General features: G+C 37.9%; 2 long non-coding RNA genes across 2 annotated transcripts; both read right to left on the bottom strand.

Moving 5' to 3' along the window:
- Window positions 1–6,285: 6,285 nt before the first annotated feature.
- LOC131680229 (uncharacterized) lies at window positions 6,286–8,541 on the bottom strand. The gene is made up of 6 exons (XR_009303859.1): window positions 8,429–8,541; window positions 7,895–8,362; window positions 7,711–7,830; window positions 7,313–7,633; window positions 6,709–6,929; window positions 6,286–6,594 (listed from the first exon to the last, which is right to left on the bottom strand). It is a non-coding gene; the product is annotated as an uncharacterized LOC131680229 (long non-coding RNA).
- Window positions 8,542–8,829: 288 nt separating this feature from the next.
- Window positions 8,830–10,311, bottom strand: LOC131680274 (uncharacterized). Its single transcript, XR_009303860.1, has 3 exons — window positions 10,044–10,311; window positions 9,155–9,987; window positions 8,830–9,104 (listed from the first exon to the last, which is right to left on the bottom strand). It is a non-coding gene; the product is annotated as an uncharacterized LOC131680274 (long non-coding RNA).
- Window positions 10,312–15,408: the final 5,097 nt, after the last annotated feature.

A 15,408-nucleotide genomic window follows, 5' to 3' on the forward strand; every position in this document is an offset into this window, starting at 1 on the left:
AGGCAACTTGCAGACGACGGGGTGGTCTCTGTTACAGGGCCCAAAGCTGCCGACTTGCAAGGACCATTACAAAATACCTTGGACAATTTGTCTGCTTGGGCTCTTCAGCTGGGTATTGAGTTCTCCACGGAGAAAACTGAGTTGGTTGTTTTTTCTAGGAAGCGTGAGCCGGCGCAACTCCAGCTTTTATTAATGGGTGCAACGATCAACCAGGTTTTCACATTTAAATATCTCGGGGTCTGGTTCGACTCTAAAGGTACCTGGGGATGTCACATTAGGTATCTGAAACAGAAATGCCAACAAAGGATCAATTTTCTCCGAACAATAACTGGAACATGGTGGGGTGCTCACCCAGGAGACCTGATCAGGTTGTACCAAACAACGATATTGTCGGTGATGGAGTACGGGTGTTTCTGTTTCCGCTCCGCTGCGAACATACACTTCATCAAACTGGAGAGAATCCAGTATCGTTGCTTGCGCATTGCCTTGGGTTGCATGCACTCGACCCATACGATGAGTCTCGAAGTGCTGGCGGGCGTTCTTCCGCTAAAAAATCGATTTTGGGAACTCTCATATCGATTGCTCATCCGATGCGACATTCTGAACCCGTTGGTGATTGAAAACTTCGAGAGGCTCGTCGAGCTTAATTCTCAAACCCGATTTATGGCCTTGTACTTCGACTACATGGCACAGAGCATTAACCCTTCTTCATATACTCCCAACCGTGTTCGTTTCCTAGATACTTCTGATTCTACTGTATTCTTCGACACATCCATGAAGGAAGAGATTCGTGGAATTCCGGACCATATACGCCCGCAGGTGATCCCCAATATATTTTATAATAAATTCCGAGAAGTCGACTGCGACAAAATGTTTTACACTGACGGATCAAATCTCGATGGGTCCACTGGCTTCGGTATCTTCAACAATACTATCACCGCTTCATTCAAGCTCAATGATCCCGCTTCAGTTTACGTCGCAGAGTTAGCTGCAATTCAGTACACCCTTGGGATCATCGACACTCTGCCCACAGACCACTACTTCATCGTTTCGGACAGCCTCAGCTCTATCGAGGCTCTTCGTGCGGTGAAGCCTAAAAAGCAATTACCGTATTTTCTGGGGAAGATACAGGAGTCCTTGTGTACGTTATCTGAAAAATCTTATCAGATTACCTTTGTTTGGGTCCCCTCTCATTGTTCTATCCCGGGCAATGAAAAGGCCGACTCATTAGCAAAGGTGGGCGCATTAAATGGTGACATATACGAAAGACCAATCTGCTTCAACGAATTTTTTAGTATTTGTCGTCAGAGGACGCTCAACAGTTGGCAAACCTCGTGGAGCAATGGGGAACTTGGACGATGGCTACATTCGATTATCCCAAAGGTATCAACGAAGCCTTGGTTCGGGGGGATGGATGTGGGTCGGGATTTTATTCGTGTAATGTCCCGACTTATGTCCAATCACTACACCATGGATGCGCATTTGCGGCGTATTGGGCTTGCGGAGAGTAGTCTGTGCGCTTGTGACGAGGGCTATCACGACATCGAACACGTTGTCTGGGTGTGCGCCGGATATTGTGACGCCAGGTCTCAGTTAAAGGAATCCCTTCGGGCCCGAGGTAGACCACCCAATGTACCAGTCCGAGATATGCTGGCAACTCGTGATTTCCCCTATATGTCCCTTATTTATACCTTCATAAAAACGATAAATATCCCAATTTAGCCCCTCTCTTTTATTTCTCGTTTTTAGAGTTTCCTCCGCCCTTTGGAACCGATCAGCTCCAGAGTGCCACTATGTAACCGCCATCGCCCTTACCACTACGCCTGCATAGAAGGAAACTGAAGCGAGAGCGACTCGAAGTCCGATGACTTTTGAAGGATTCCCCGCGGGTCCGAAGAATACCATCCGCCAATCCGGTACTCGACGACTTACTATACTGAGGCGCAAATTTGATTCGCTGATCCCCCTCCCCCCCCCCGCCGTTCGAGCGAAAGTTGCAAGTTTTGCTCTTCTTTCCCTGTCTCTCCCCTGTCCTTGATACAACTGCTGCTACACTGATGCGGAAATAAGCCACCTTTTGAATATCTTGACCAAGCATAAGTTTTAGTTAAAAAATTCAAATTAGTATTCTGTATTCCTAGTTTTAAGATAGCTATAATTTTTACTCTATATTGAAACTCTTGTCCTCCATCTTGTAAATAGAATTGAATCCCTAGTTTTAAGATTTCTGTGAAATTTCTCATAAATATTTGTTCCCCCTTTTGTGTACTACACTATATTGTTAGTTTTAAGATAACCGTAAAATATTTCATAAAATACTATTACTCCCCCTCTTGTATATCAAAGTGAATCCCTTGTTTTAAATTTTCTCATAAAAAAATCTTTTGGCCCTCTTTTGTATATTGAATCTTATTTCTAGTCTTAAGATAGCTGTAAACTTTCTTTTCCTTTGTAAAAAAAATATTTCAACATTGTAACCTCCTAGTTTTAAGATATCCAACATGTAAAAACAAAAGCATTTGGCACCGCCAAGCTAACGCATTTGTGCCTATCAAATAAACGAAATGAATAAAAAAAAAACTTGACAAAATGAGTGTGAAAACGTTTCACAAGCTCATCGATCCACGTGTGACGTTGTGGTTGAAGAAATATCCTGGAACTAATGGCACAGTCGCCTACATTAGTCTAATGAAAGCAATATATGATTCCTATGAAAACGAATTTATAAGTCCATTGGAGCGAATTGAAAATATTTGGTTTGCTGCCTTTTTTATCCGAGTTTGGCACCATTGGATAAAAGGACACAAGGAACTCAAACTGGACGACAACTTTATAACAGATAACGCAGAGCTGGGAATAGAGCTTAATGCTCATTCATTAGTTAATTACTTGATTTTATGTCGCGGTTTGAGCATGCCAGAACTATTTCTGCCTACACTTCTTAATTCACAGCATAACGAACGGTCGTTTGCAAATGCAAGGTCAATGACTGGAGTACAAAATACTGTCATCAATTTTGATATTATGGAGTATTTAAACAAGGCAACACGATTTGAATTCTTAGATGAGCTTAGAATACAACTCAAAGATAAATTTACATTTGCCAGGGGAAATTATAAGCTTGTTAATTCCAGTTATTTAATTCTCCCATCCAACGCAGAAATTGGTTGTGCTGTGAATAAAGGTCAATTGAGAGCCACTCAACTTCTAGATTATGTAGGTTTGGAATGGGGAGAACACGACTTTAAATGTGCGGTTTCTGATTTAAATCGTAGCAACATTTATCCTATAAATGAAGTCAACTTACAAAGCTATTATGAACACGATGGAAATGTAGCTGAAAACCTTGTGGATTGCGACGACGCAACTGACCTAATTTTCGAAGCAGATACCCTGCTAAACCAGATGGGATCGGACTTTAATACAATCTGCAAATATACTTCAAGTATTATCAAAAAGCGGAAAATATTCCCAAATTTCTTAATTCAGATTTTTTTTCTAGATGACAAGCGAACGCCGCGTGGCTTTTTTAAGGTAATGACTGCTACAGGAGAAGTTTTGTTGGCACGTAAGGGAACAGTTGTTTGGTTACTTTCAACGGATCATACAAAGATAAGCAATGATAGGTTACTACGATTTCGAGCAACATCTGATGAGGATAAAAATCCAGTGAAATCTGATGAAAACAATATTCTTGATTTCATAACAGTTGGGGATTGGTTTGTTTATTTGGAAAGCCTGAAGTTATTGGCTGCTCAAGTACTAGGGTTCGTTTATTTGCAGGGGAGGTTAAAAAGAGAAAGGGAATGCAGTCTAAAGACAGTCCCCATTAAACCACCAGATCACTTAATTAACCCCAAAGGTATAGGCATTGTTTGTAATAAGTTTAATATGCTGTCGGATGCAAGTTTGAATGTTGTATCGGATTCTTCAAAAATAAACATCGAAAGATATGTGTCTCACATACAAAGACCACGTTTGTTCAAGCAAACGTTTAAATTTTCAGAAAAGACAATGAAATATCTAGACACATTAAATGCCTAACAATGTTAAATAGTATAGATTTATTTGGTTGTAAATAATATTTTTGCGTCATATATTTGGTTCGATATTCGGTTAAATTAAAAATATCCAAAAGACGAAACATAGTTTCAATAACGACACGACTAAACTTTTTTCATAACATGATTCGATTTGTTGTACACGGATTAAAAATAAAAGTCACTCATCTCTTTGAGAATTCATGGTGTCTAGAAATATCCACATGTACAGTACAGCATGACGCAATGGTTTATTTTGCTGATCGGTAAGTTTTTACAAATTCTTTCTATTTACAATTATTTATCAAAATGAAAAAGTTCCGCATTCCAAATAATGCTATTGTATCTGCAGATTCACTTCTGGTAAAGATATGATGCATTGATCTAGGATTGATGAACGAAAGTTAATTTGACACCTCAAGCATTCGCATGGGACAAAACACCCAAAAGAAAACTCCTTCTAATGATTTGATTCATTCGTTGGTAATCGTACCACTTAGGTCGATCTATACATCCGGTGGCTATACTGTATTACGAACAGCCCTCGTTATCTGTGGTTATATTGTAAGTAATTATTGTGCCTTGCAGGATAATCGCTCGATATGCGATTATATGAAAGCTCAATTGAGATAGGCGCGTGACAGCCGCCTATATAAATTTATAGGCAGCTTTTTCCTTGAAGCTTTCGAAAAGCACACAGCTGGCAGAAAAATAAAGCTCCACTGAAATCTATTTGCGGAGCAACTGCGGCTATATTTGATGCGCCTTTCAGACGCCCGCAATGTGAGATTTTATTATAAGCGCGACAATAACTGTGGTATGAGAGACAATTCATATACCACTTGGACAGAAAAACGGTTATTTTGAACCCCCTCGTCAGACTCTGCGGATATACATGGACAATTCTAATACTCTTACCTCCCTCCCACGACGGACACGTTGATTTTTCCGATATATGGCCGAACATTAATTAAACTTAAACAAAAAGCACAATTTCTTGTAAAAAGTAAATCGCTGAGAATATTAAAGAGGACAAAAGATTTTTGAGACGAACTGAGGCAGAAGGCGCAATTTATCAATTACACAGTGCCAAGACGAGTAAAAGTCAATCGAAACTTCGACAGGAAGGTTTATGGAATATAGTCACTCACAGGCAGAATCAACACTTATCAACTGAGAAGTTTCGGTTCCAGCATTGCCTGGAGAACAATTTAGCTGATCCAATGTAGTACAATTGGTAGTGCGTATAGTCGGAATCATTGAAGTCGTTAGATTCAAATCAATTCAATTAATTTGGGTAGTGGGTTATGTTCTGAATCATTGAAGTCGTTAGATTCAAATCCTACCACAAAAACAGTTTTCATGCATTTTCACTCCCGCCATTTCATTTGTTTCTTTTTTGCCTGTTTCCTTGTATTACTGATTTAGTATAACAGGCCTCCGCGGTTTATCGTCTAAATCAAATACATGTAAATAATCATTAAAATATCCAATCAAATAAATTGTACGAAAACATGACGAAAAACTATAAAATGCAGCAGATTGAGTATATCATTCGTGTCGTTTTTCAGTATCATGCGAATTTCATTAGTATTTCTTTCGTTTTCTTTCTGTTATATGCTGAACTATATAATATGTATCCTGCCATTATAAGCATACTTGTCCCATGTTTTGTAGTATTCCCTATATACATGGGACAATTATGTGTAGAACGGCAGTATATGCTTTATATAATTTATAGTAATTTGAAACACAACTAGTATGAAAACAAAACACAAAAAACATCAAAATATCAAAAACAGTAACATTTCCATTGCATAAACACACAAATTTGAAAGTTAATTAACAGGGTTTTTGTAAATGATTTAAATTTACATTGCCTTTTTATTATTTAAGTATCCACGTGAACATTCATTATACCGTCTCCCTTCCAATGGACAAGCGCATGACTTTTTCGGAACCCCTTCCCTCCCACTAAATTGTCCGCGTGGTGTATGGTTAAAGGCTTATTGTAACTATTTACATAAGTGCTGATACAGGTTTGGTAATATCCATCTTCAATTTTAGAACCGCCCATCCATATTGGTTGGCTTAAACGAATGTTTACGCGTTGCGCTGCCTACAAAACTCAAGATGACTATGATATCCACGTTTGCATTGAAAAGTGCCGATTCTAGTATTAATCCTACACTCTGTAAAAACATATTTATTACAACAAAATAAAAAAAAATTGTTTTTCTGCTAAAATCATGTTAGCTTGTATGATAAATGGTGCATCCGACTTCCAGTTATGTGCAAGTGTGTGTTTCAGCCTAGTATCCCACGGTGTGTTTGTTTTATTTTGATGTATCTATCCCATGGTCCGTGCTCGAACGAAGCTGTCATGAGCGCACAAGCTGGTCCCACTTTGAATAGTCGTGACAGGTCGTGGCAACAGCCCGCAGATCTTCAATATCACTACTAACGTAAATCCTTGGCACCGTCTCGAGTGCGCTGGTACTTTCTACCGGTAGTCCTCTCGACGTATTAGTGCATTTTAACCACGTCGATATAACTGAAGAAACAACCGGCATTGAATTATATTCACGATTTGTCTACGTATTTCATATTTACCAAGCTATGCAGAATTCCACCGGGAATTATGTTATAATTTATTATATATCCTCACCTGGATTGCCTTCTGAAGATTTCATAAAGTGTGAACCGAAATTCGAAGTGCGAACAACATAAGGGATGATGGATCTTTAAGAATGGCAGTTTCTTAAGGTCTTACGAAATTGTATCCATGTTTTCCTTCCACACCTTTTAAAGTGTTGATCTGTGCATCCGAAACCTTGCGAGCTCGCTGTTACTTGCTATCCTTTATGGATGTGTGCTGTGCATAGGTGTCTGCTAGCGAGAGGTAAGATAATTAGAATCCATGTCTACAATAAATATATAGTAATGTTTCGATTATATCATGCCTGGTTTTATATATATATATATATATATATATATATATATATATATATATATATATATATATATATATATATATATATATATATATATATATATATATATATATATATATATATATATATATATATATATATATATATATATATATATATATATATATATATATATATATTCATTTAAATATATACATACTGATTTACATATGCATATAGATACGTACATATACATATTTATATATACAGATAAATGCATCCATATACGGATATATAAGCGTGATATAATCGAAACATCACTGTAATCGGTTTGTTTACCTGGACGTAAGCATACCAACCGAATCAGCCTTGGGAGGGATAAACCCATTCCACTTCGTACAAGTAACATGATCTCTCCGTCTGTTGCAAAACTTGCAAATGTTGCAAATCGGGAGAGTTCTGACAATTCTCTGTTGTATCGTTTTGATTCCTTCATGGGGTACAATGCCTTCGAACCGTTAGACACGGCCCTGTGCAGTGCATACTCGAGATCCAGCGCGTCCAACAGGGAGAGCCGGACAGTCAACGTCGTCGCAACGCTGCTCGTCTTCTTCATAGCTACATTTGTCGGGTTCAGTTCGTAGCCAAGCATCCGAGAATCTAATGAGATGGAAAATTCATATTAGTAATTAACAAGTAATAAGGAAGTTACGCGGAACCTAAAATATATATTTAACCTTTGTTGGTGTCGTCCTTGCTTTGCAATTTCGTAATACGTCAGGGAAAATGCGCTGAAAATGACTGTGCAAAGAAGATTCCCTCCTGCACCAAAACTATGTATTATCTTCTAGAGATGTCTGAAATATAAGTGTATTGCTTATATCGATGAAATTATATAGACACAATATTGTGTGAATCTACTTGGTCCGGTGACGGCGGCTGTCTTAGCGCGTGATTTGGATGGAACAGAGACGTCGACGATCAGCACATGTTTCACCGGTTCGGTCCACTAGTTAATGTACTTGATAAATAGCGTAATATGCCACAATTGAATGGCGGAAAATGCCCTAGCCGAATCAAACCCCAAATTACCCTCTTGCAGTAGATCAAAGAACAATGAGTTTCGCCGCAAATCGCTGGTGCTGCTGGAAGATGCAACCGCATAGTGCAAGGAGATTTAGTGAATTGCACAATCCTACTGACGGTTGCCTACTTCCAACCGAAAGACAAAATTCACCCTTTCTCTTCTCGGAGTGCGTTTTGGCAGACCTGCAACAGGAAACAAAGTAGCGTGTTTCCATGTTATGATTTAACGCTATAAGGCTGCTGGAAGGTTTTGCAAGACTTCCGCGTCTATCAGAAGCTCTGTCGGTGTTGGTCAACTTGTGGCTAAAAAAGAAAATAAACATTATGCGATTACAGATGTCAATTAGGTAGGTATTATTTTAATTATACCTGTTTTGAGATTGCTTTTTATTGCGATGTTTGTGGGACGTACAGAACATCATTACAAGAAGGGTATGATAAATTGACAATGTGTACCATATAGGGCAGGAGGAGTAACCTAGAACATGATAATGTTTTTACTGATGAAAAAGAAATAAATGTGACGTGTTATATCCTGAAAATGCGTATGTCAAAACAAATAATATCTTATGGCATTTTCATTTTTGACAGTGCATTACACCGATGTAGTCGGTGCTACACTCATTCAAACTTTGACCAGTCTATCTTTTTGGCACTACACCGGTGTAGCACCAGATAAAAACGAAAATGCTATAAGGTAGCGAAAAGTTTTTCCCGTGCATGTTACAGAGCATCTGACGATCTCTCATTTATGCAGGGAAACGGCTTCCACTTATTATCTAAATTGTGTGAGAATAAGCTGATAAGAAAATTTACGCTATGACATGCCTAGTGCTTCCACAGGATTGTGTGGCAGGAACCGTTCAGATTTGTTCTCCTCAGTAAACTCTTTGTCCTCGACTTGCAGTATTCCTCCGTACTCACTACGACGCAGTAGACGTCTTCCTTATTGTAGACGGTATATTTAAGAGAGCTGCGTGGAGAGATTTTTCCCACTAACCATATGAAGTTGTCTGAAAGGTATTCATGTTGTATGGGCGCACAGCTGGAAAAATATCAGTGAGTGAACAAACTTGTAACTCACGAAATACTCACTGGTAAACTAATTCCTGGTCAGGTGAGGACGTTAGACCAAACAGTGATGATTTCTCTTGTTTCTGCTGGAGAATAATGCCAAGTGTACTACCAATCGAGCTACTAATGTGGCAGCAATGAACAGTTAAGGATGATCGTTTTTAGTTGAGGATACTAAGCTTTTAGTTAAGGATACTAAGCTAAATCATTCAGCAGATCTGACGTATCTAATGCGGCTTCTTCGTCGGTTTGCGGTTCAAAAATAATAATATCCGAGTAATCTATAGTAGATTGGACTTCGTTATATTTTGTGGACTCGCGAGGAGCTTCTGATTTTTCGAAATGTTGAATACCACTCTCCTTGGTTAAATCGGTAACGTTCGTATATCGGTTTTGACCTGACACGTTTTGGTCCAGGGATTCTGTATTCTCACGTGGACTACACTTCTTGGGAAAAAATCGTTAATTGTTGTTTTTGATCGTTGAGTAAAGTGTTCAGTTATGTGCTGAGTAAAATTTGAAATAATCCATCCCTTTGATCCATTTTTGTTGCTACGAGTGCTGAGGCTGACGAACTTCAAGCAGAAACAACATTTCACTTTGGCTTGATAGGTACCAATTATGCATACTTCCAGATCACCTTTCAATTGTCTCTGCTTGGCTGTCGACCAATGCAATATTTTCTCTTTAATTACTGCAACATCATTGGATTTATTCAACGGTTTGTCAACATTTTGATTTAGATTTTTTTCTGATAGTTGATTTGAACCACTTTGGGAGCTGTTGTTGATATTTCTGTTTTTAATCGTGAACTCGGGTGGGGATTCAAGTCGCAGATAGTATTTACGGTATACCTAAAATTAATTTTGATGTATAAATTAAATCATTTACCACACATTGTTGATAGAACCTTCAAGAATGCTTTGCTGTTGCCAGGAAGCTTTGCAGCTGCTTCTTTTAAAAGTTCTACGTGTCCTGGGACGATTTTGAACTGAGCAGGATGTTTGTAATAAATGTGATGTGTTTCGGATGATGCTTCGAAAAATTTGGACATTTCCTCGCGAGCAAACGTTTCCAAAGCCGATATCATGCTGTGGTCTATTCTTTTCAAAGAATTGTACCTCGCAAAGCCTGCCGCGGAAACAAGTTTTTTTATATAAGTTGGCATTGTTTCCTCTGTGCTGTCTTCAAATGCCAACCAAAAGGCTTGCGTATCAATCCCAAAATCCTCCATGGTCTGGAATATTTAAAATAACTATTAAACTACAAAACAATTGGACGTGCGTATAAAAACTTACCTGAACAGTTTCGACAAGTGAATCTTGTTTATTTATTAGCCACAGAATTTCAAAATAACTGGACATGCGGAAATGATCTGCGTATTGTACTTTCTTCACGTATTTTTTGTAAATTGGCGCGCTTTACTGACGTATTGAAAGAATTACATGTAATTAGTGTATTTTTCGTGGTTTGGAGTATTGAAAACTGTATTCGTATTTTTCGTGTATTAGCGCACTTTTCTGACGTATTGAACGCATTACAAGTAATAATATTTTTTTTCGTGTATTGGGGTATTTCCGATGTATTTTTGCCTTTCTCATATAAAGAAAGGCTATGTAATCACTGTAAAAATCGACTTTTTAACCGAGGCCCGGAGGGCCGAGTATCATACACCATTCGATTCAGTTCGTCGAGATCGGCAAATGTCTGTGTGTGTGTATGTATGTGTGTGTGTATGTGTGTGTATGTGTGTGTGTCATTTAAACTCACACAATTTTCTCAGAGATGGCTGAACCGATTTTCGCAAACTTAGTTTCATCTGAAAGGTATAACGCTCCCATAAGCTGCTATTGAATTTTTAGTTGATCCGACTTCCGGTTCCGGAGTTACGGGTTGAAGAGTGCGGTCACACAGCAAATTCCCATATAAACTGGTACCACCATGATGTTCAAATGATGTAAAACATATTAAAATTGATGTAACATTACTCTAGTTTGCGGGTCTGGATCACTAATGATCAATCAAAGTAGCTTTGACCACATTGGCCACCTATGACGGTTCATTACGCCCTCGGGGAACCCGCCAAGTTCCTAAGCTAATATCACACCCATTCCACAACGAATTCTCTACCGATTTTTACGAACTTAATTTCAAATGAAAGATACAGTAATGCCATTGACTGCTGCTGAATTTCATTCGGTTCTGACTCTTGCTTCTGGAGTTACAGGGGTGTTAGTAAGGATACACTGGAATTTCCCATATAAATCGGTACAATCGTAATACCTCAGAGGCTAAAAACTATTGAAATGGTCACCAAATTACTTCTAATCGTAGATCTAGATCACTGATTGCCAATCAAACATTATTTGAATATATTGTCCACTATCGACGATTCCGGAAGTCCGGAATTCCGGGCATATTCCACAATTAAAGTCACATCGGTTCATCGGTGATGACTGAACCGATTTTCTCAAACCAAGTCTCAAATGGAAGGCAAAATATGCAGTTGAGTATTGCGTAGCCGCCCCTTCCCCCCCCTCCCCACCTTGCCCTTACACCTCCCTCCTTCATCACTCCCCTCTTCTTGGATCACCCTCACGCCCAGATTTCCTTCATCCACCCCGTATACCGAAATAAGATGAAGGATTTCTGACGCATCCTCCACACCCACTCTACTAAACCCCCATTCCCTACACGTTCAAACGCATTCCACCAACCTTTGCAAATTATAATCACATGAAGATAACATTGAACTCATGCTTATTAAGCTAATTAAATATTATTCTTTTGCCTTTCTTATATAGAAAGGTTATGCAATTGCTCCAAAAACCGAGTTTCTAACCGAGGCCCGGAGGGCCGAGTCTCATATAACATTCGACTCAGTTCGCCGAGATCGCAAAATATCTGTGTGTATGTATGTGTGTATGTATGTATGTGTGTATGTGTATGTTTGTATGTATGTGTGTGTATGTGCGGATTTGTTAACAAAATGTCCACATCGGTTACTCGGAGATGGCTGAACCGATTTTTACAAACTAAGATTCAAATGAAAGGTATAATATTCCCATAGGTTGCTATTGAATTTCATTTTCAACCGACATCTTGTTCCGAATTACGAGTTGAAGAGTATGGTTACAAAACAAAATTTGTTGATTTTTCCAAATCAGTTTCTCGGAATTTTCTGAACCGATTTTGACAAACTTAATTTTAAATGAAAGGTCCATCAGCTGCTGTTGAATTTTGTGTGGATCCGAGTTCTGGTTCCTGAATTACAGGGTGATACGTACGATCACGCAGCAAATCCCGATTCTAACGAATTCTGCGATGAATGTAAAAAGGTGATTTTTTTCCAAAATGTAAACACAACTGTTGAATTTGTAGATCTAGGTCCCCAACAGTCATTCAAAGTCTCTTTGACCACACTGGCCACCATCGACGGATCCGGAAGCATCCAAAGTTAGAATAACGGTTATATTGGATTCTCGAAAATGGCTAGATTTGCTCAACTTAGTCTCAAATGAAAGGTGTTGCGTCCCCAGAAACTGATATTAAATTCCATCTCCATCCGACTTCCAGCACCGGAGTTACGGGTTGTGGAGGTCGATCACATAGAAAACTCCGATTCAAACCGATACCGCGATGAATGCAAAAAGGTGCTCTTATATATACTTACCAAGTGTAATAAGAATGAAAGACATTTCCATAAAGTTATATTGTACGAACCAGCTATTAAATCATAGTTTGGAGAAATGAGAAAGGCACAATTGCACCTCTAGGTGGATTAAAACAGGTTTTTAAAGGTGTATTTTAAATTCATTTCAGAAGGGATGTGAATTGCCCCTCGGGTACAAAGAAAAAATTGTTTTGGAAAACTTCATAACAGCGTTTTTCAATTTTCCTCGCGATACGCAGTGTACCGTCGCACGCGAAACAGCGTGGAAAGATACGAAAAGAAAAACAAGTGTACTAAAAGTTATCCTTGGGTTGATGCAGATGGCGTGCTCCGAAAGCTCGAAATATCGAAAGCTTTTAGCACAACTGTTTTTGAGTAATTCTGAATGTAGAAATAGTTGAAAATGATTTCAAATAAATTTCTTCATTGACACTTGATGATTTTCGATTCTCTTGGAAGATCTATGATATTTTATTATTTTACGAGACTGAAACAAACCGCGATGCTATTTTATCTTTATACGCCAAATAATGGAAAAACATTTTCTATTTTGAATTTGCATGTTGACATTTGATGATTTTGAAACCGATGATCGTTTGAAACCAACGGTTTTGTGTTGAATTGATAACACATATTTAAAAACATCTTTGGCTTTATTCCAAACAATAATGGAGGCTAGCCATATTGAAAATTATTTAGAAGTTCCATAAATTATCACATGTCACAATTTTTTGTAAGATTGGTTTTATTTCTCAGAAACCGATTTCCACACAGCATTGACGAAAACCTGATGAAATTTATAACAGTTGAAGCAAATATTTTCGACATTCCACAAATACCAACGAACGATTTTTTGAGATCCCTATAATTAATTTTTATACTGGATTTGACTGCTTTGAAACATTTTTGAACACAGATGTTGTTTCGTGTTTTCTGAAATGCAAGAAATCTTAGCAAAGTTTCTTCAGATTCTCATGGAATAATTATCATACTGATACTTGGATTTAAAAAATTTTAAATAACGCATTTTGCGAGATTGTAAACCAAAAAAATATATTTGTTTTGATAATATTTCTTTTTCTTTTGTTTTATTGAGATTCGAGAGTAGGTATCACGAAAATCACGCTGAAAGCAACAACTTTTTTTTGTTTCCATAGCGTTATTACGCCATGAAAATTTGAGTTTTTCAGGAAGTATATTTTATAACGGCCGTATCGTATTTCATTTATGAATCAATCAATAGTCCCGACCAGGACGATTGAAAATGAATCACTTGATAATATTTTATCGCTTTATTGAATGTTAAAGTTCATTGAAATAAGGAATTAATAATTAGATCAATTTCATTTTTTCCGATGAATTTTTGAAAAACTTTTATTTGGCTCTCTCTAATCAGTAGTAAACTACACTTCCATTGACTTACAACGATTTATAGAAAAGATACGATAAATCGTGTATTGTAAATGATATGCGTAGTTTGAACTACCATAAACCCATTCTCGCTGAATACGTCTAAAGGATTGACTGAATGGATTTGTTTGAATATTCCAACGTTGGAAAACACAAATCTGTCACGTAGTTTTAAAAATACCCACATGGCTCCCTGTAGATCACCTGACAAAGGATCTGAAATCCAAATCGATTACTTTCAAATCAACAGAAAATGCTTTAGTAGTTATATTGGTCAGGAAGATTGTGCTACCAGGACTACGTCCAGCAACTGGCGGTAACACTCCTGACAGAAGAATATGTACTTACTTGGTTGATTTTGAGCTCTTTGAGGAATAATATTTTTTCTGAATTGCGCAATTAATTTTTCATCGTTTTGTTTTACAATTTCCAATATGGATTTTTTATAATTCCACAAATGATAAAAAAGTTCTCCAAGGTTGTCTACATACTGAATTTTGATACAGTCGGGGCTCCTACTACGCTGATTCCTACTACGTGGATTCGTATTGTGCGGTACCCACCTAAAAGGATTCACTTAGCCTATGGGATTTCGACTAATTGGGGCTCGAATATTTTATCTGAGTTAACATTTAGCACCATACTTTATTTGGTAAAGTTGTTTTGTGTTTGCTTAGACCTATAATTGAGAGCAATTGGATATCCAATTAATTGATAACTGCAGCGCCAGGGGTGCTATACAATTGAGTAAATAAATCTAACCTCTCGTAAACGCAACTATCATTGAATAAGTTTAACGTGAGCGTACCAGTTTTCAGCACAATGTGGAATTTAGTATGTCACAAACGTCTAATAACTTAGAGGAGATGGTGTTCTCGGAAAAAATTAGAGAAGGTTAAGAGCTACGCGATTATGGACAAAACTAATTGAAATAGATAGACCAGGCGGTACTAGTGAGCATGTATTATTTTTCAATTTCTGAATCTCGAGAACATTATTTAGAAGTGTGATGTCTTCGGCAATATTCATCAGTGAGTCGAGTGGTACCCGACGGCGAATAGATAATTACAGAATTCGCCCATCAGGCGGCGCTAGGGAAACTAAAACTTCTAATTCATGTTAGGTAAAGTTTATTAATTTAGGAAAATGACGTTTTCTGGAATGTAATCCAAGTCACAATTGAAGTCTTACA

The sequence above is a fragment of the Topomyia yanbarensis genome, chromosome 1 (genome assembly GCF_030247195.1).
Source record: "Topomyia yanbarensis strain Yona2022 chromosome 1, ASM3024719v1, whole genome shotgun sequence".
NCBI classification, from domain to species: domain Eukaryota; kingdom Metazoa; phylum Arthropoda; class Insecta; order Diptera; family Culicidae; genus Topomyia; species Topomyia yanbarensis.